Source organism: Colobus angolensis, unplaced genomic scaffold, assembly GCF_000951035.1.
Source record: "Colobus angolensis palliatus isolate OR3802 unplaced genomic scaffold, Cang.pa_1.0 Scaffold43, whole genome shotgun sequence".
Taxonomy (NCBI): Eukaryota; Metazoa; Chordata; class Mammalia; order Primates; family Cercopithecidae; genus Colobus; species Colobus angolensis.
The window spans coordinates 5,988,494-5,992,278 of record NW_012117710.1 but is presented as its reverse complement, the minus strand read 5'-3'; the positions used below and the strand labels follow the sequence as shown (position 1 = coordinate 5,992,278).

The 3,785-nt window shown below is 44.0% G+C and overlaps 1 protein-coding gene across 1 annotated transcript in view; it reads left to right on the top strand.

Annotated features, from left to right (window-relative positions):
* Window position 1: 1 nt before the first annotated feature.
* Window positions 2-3,785, top strand: part of BAIAP2L1 (BAI1-associated protein 2-like 1) — a 117,912-nt gene continuing 114,128 nt past the window's right edge. The window contains exon 1 of the mRNA XM_011956985.1: window positions 2-354. The gene's annotated coding sequence lies outside the window, so the exon portion shown is untranslated. The remainder of the gene's footprint in view (window positions 355-3,785) is intronic.

Below are 3,785 nucleotides of genomic sequence, written 5' to 3'. Positions count from 1 at the left end.
CTTTCTCCTCCCCCGTGTGTCTCCCCCTTCACTCCTGGTCCTTCTCCGCCTCTCCTGTCCCTTCTCCTCCCCTGTCCCATCCCCTCTTCCCTGACCCTCAGAGCGCTGGAGACCGCCCCCCATCTCCTGACCGGCTCCACATTTTACAACCAGTGCACTTAGATTGGGGAGGGGTCTGTTGTGCCTCGATGGGGGCCCACGTCCTCCTCCCAACTTCTTGGAATCAGTGACCCGCGCTGGCCTGGCTGTCGGGCTTAAGCCTCCGGGACCAAAGACACAAGCTCGAGTTTCCTCTGAGAAAAGAAAGCGCCCAAGAATGTGGGGGTGAAACTTCCCTGTTACTAGGATCGCCAGGTGAGCCGAGCTCTGGGCGTTCTCCAGGGAAACGCCCTCCCCCTTAGACCCTTCCTCTCCCAGCTTTCAGTTGAACTTGGCTTTTATATATGGGTTATTTGGTGAGGTTTTTGAAGTCAAAGAACAACCGAGGTTTTAATGAAATTGACCTAACCTTAAGGAATGCATTCATGGCCGGTCTCTTAACTTGCGTGTGTTAGGAGAGAATTTTTCCTGAGACAGAGACTTAGGATTAGTGGCCAGTTTAAGTACTAATAAATGAATTCCAGGTGAAATAAGATATGTTAATCATCTGCTATTAATAGAACACAAAACAACTTTTGTTTTAATTCAGCCTAGGCATCTCGAACCCTTGAAACTTTAATGTCCTCTAAGTTCGTGTACAGGCATGTTTAAGGTTATAAATGGTCGGTCGGTTGGTTGGTGTGTTTTATCTTTTTTTCTGTCCCTGGTGCTTGAATCAGGAAGTTTGGTCATTTTGATAGACTTTTTTAACCGTAAAATTTTAGTTTCTGGGGTTTCAAAGTCTGAATTCCTAAAATCAGAGGAGCCTTAACTTGTGTTGAATGAAAGAGAAGAACATGAACATTTTTGTTATGTATTGAAATTCAGGAGATTATCCATTCTGCTTATCTTAACACAAAGTGTATTGTCACATATAAATTATGCCTGACAGGTAGGGAAGAGTAGAGACAGTTGACACAGTGTTTTTGATGCTCAGTCACTGTGACCAAAAACTCTTCCTATTCTTGTGTTGCCTTCATAGAGGGCGATCTTTAGACATCTGGGAAATTCGAATGTTGAAATCCTACATTTGTATTGAGATTGCTACTATTTAAATGACCCGGAAGACGTTGCTGCATGAGGTGTGTCAGGAGCTGACCAAGTGTGTAAATAAAACGTTCTTTCTGCCAGACTCAGACCTGGGAAGTAAGTAGTAGCTGCCCTATTGACTGTCAGTGAAGGAAAAACTTTGTAATTGAGGAACACAGGGCATTCCAAATTTGAGGCAGTCTGATATCCACTGGGGTGCAAAAACACAGAACATCACTACCTTCCACCCCCCCTCCAAGAGCAGAGCCCTGTGTATCTTCCCAGTCTGAGCTGCGATTGAAACTTGAGACTAGCAGTCAGGTGTTCTGAGTTAAATGCCGCTTTTTTTTTTCTCCTTCTTCCTGACGTAGACTTTTATTAGCAACTCCTTAGAGGGACCCTACCAAGGCGAATTGCAGCGTCACAAATACCAACCACTTGGGCATGTCGTATTACCCAAAGAACGGAAACTGCAGGGAAAAAGTGTGGATTTCATCATTTTGGTTATGTATATTTGTAGACGTAAAGCAATGTAAATGGAGATTAAATACCAGTACCTGATTGTTTTCCATTGCCAGGTGTCTGAAAGCATACTGGAAAGCTCACTAAATGTTTGTTAATTTTAATTACTATTTCCTTGGTAGTGTTTTGGGACCCTTTTTTTTTTTAAAATGTCCAGGTGGTAGAATATTTACAGCATCAGACCACAAGTTTATGTCATCTATGAAATAGTGAGGACTGCTAGCCTATGCTTTGGCCATGCAGGCAATGCAAAGTGAAATTTTATATTCAGGAGTCTGAAAAACCTTTCCCCGTCTCTCTATTGGGTTCTTCCCCTTATCCTGCCCCGCCCCGTGATGTTCAAGCTGAAAACAATTTAAGCTTAATATGGCAAAAATCTAGGGGCAGTGTTGATGAATCTAGTGCTTTTAAGAAGAGATGTCCTCTATGTTACCTAACCATCTACCATATTTTACTAATAGAAATGCAACCCAACCAGGTGTGTTTACAAAAGCCACCTGCAAATGATTTTTTTAATGATTTGCTAGTATGGGTTTTAGTTTTAAAAAAAAATACTCAGGGCCGGGCGCGGTGGCTCACGCCTGTAATCCCAGCACTTTGGGAGGCCGAGGCAGGCAGATCGCGAGGTCAGGAGATCGAGACCATCCTGGTTAACACGGTGAAACCCCGTCTGTACTAACAATACAAAAAATTAGCCGGGAGTGGTGGCGGGCACCTGTAATCAGAGCTACTCGGGAGGCTGAGGCAGGAGAAGGGCTGAACCTGGGAGGCGGAGCTTGCAGTGAGCCGAGATGGTGCCGCTGCACTCCAGCCAGGGCGACAGAGTGAGACTCCGCCTCAAAAAAAAAAAACCCTCAGGTTTCTCTGATTTTGAAATAAAAGAATACTTTAGAGAAAAGGAGGAATTATAAAGTAGCGTGATCCTCTGTAGCCAGTATCAAATATCCTTAAATATATGCTGTGTACACATTTGCTGAAATGTCTAAAATGTATATGTAGGCAAATGATTACTGGAGAGCCATGTTAACTGCCAGGACGATGTGTGTATTTTACTAATTCGCAAACAAATGATGTTATAAGCCTCAAAATGTCAAGTGATGTTGCTGTTACTAATTAGAGTTCAGCCAAAAATCCCTCCCCCCTCTACACTTTATAGCATGCCCATAATTTGCCCTCAAAAGCTTGCTTGTGATTTTGCATGGTTTTCTGATGAGTATATGCTCTCATGGTAGAGGAAGAAGTTCAAAAAAACCCTTAATTAAGAGTAGCCACAGCCTTCCTAGAAGAACTGTTAAAGACTTAGGAAGTAGGGCTGGGCGCGGTGGCTCAAGCCTATAATCCCAGCACTTTGGGAGGCCGAGGCAGGCAGGCAGATCATGAGGTCAGGAGATCGAGACACTCCTGGCCAACATGGTGAAACCCCGTCTCTGCTGAAAATACAAAAATTAGCTGGGTGTGGTGGCACGTTCCTGTAATCCTAGCTACTCGGGAGGCACAGGCAGGAGAATCGCTTGAACCAGAGTGTCAGAGGTTTCAGTGAGCCAAGATCACGCCACTGCACTCCAGCCTGGGCGACAGAGCGAGACTCCGTCTCAAAACAACAATAAAAAAAACTTAGGAAGTGGAGGAAGAACGGGTATGGCGGCATCCAGGGATGTCCTACCTACAGGAATCTTGCTAAATAGAAAGTAAAAGGGAAGATGTCACAGAAGCCTTTCAATGTCACCTCAAGGAAGCAAGCCCAAACTCTTTCAGATTGCAGACACCTCCATCCATCTCCCAGCCCCACCTTAGGCTACATTACCTTCCCCCATAACACTGCCTTAGACTAGGCTATGTGATGTATTTATTTCTTATGTTTCTTTCCCTCTTTCCACCCCAACTAGAATGTGAGCTCTACAAGGCAATGAGCTTTGTTTTTGTTTTATTCCAAGCACTTAGAACAGTTCCTGACACATAGTAGGCATGCATCTTTGTTGAATGAATGGACATTTATCCATTTAATGTGTGAAGCACCTGTCCTTTGCTAGGCTCCTGGTGCCCTCCTATGGTACTTTTCATAGAGTTCTTAATTTTTTTTTTTTTTTTTTTTTTTT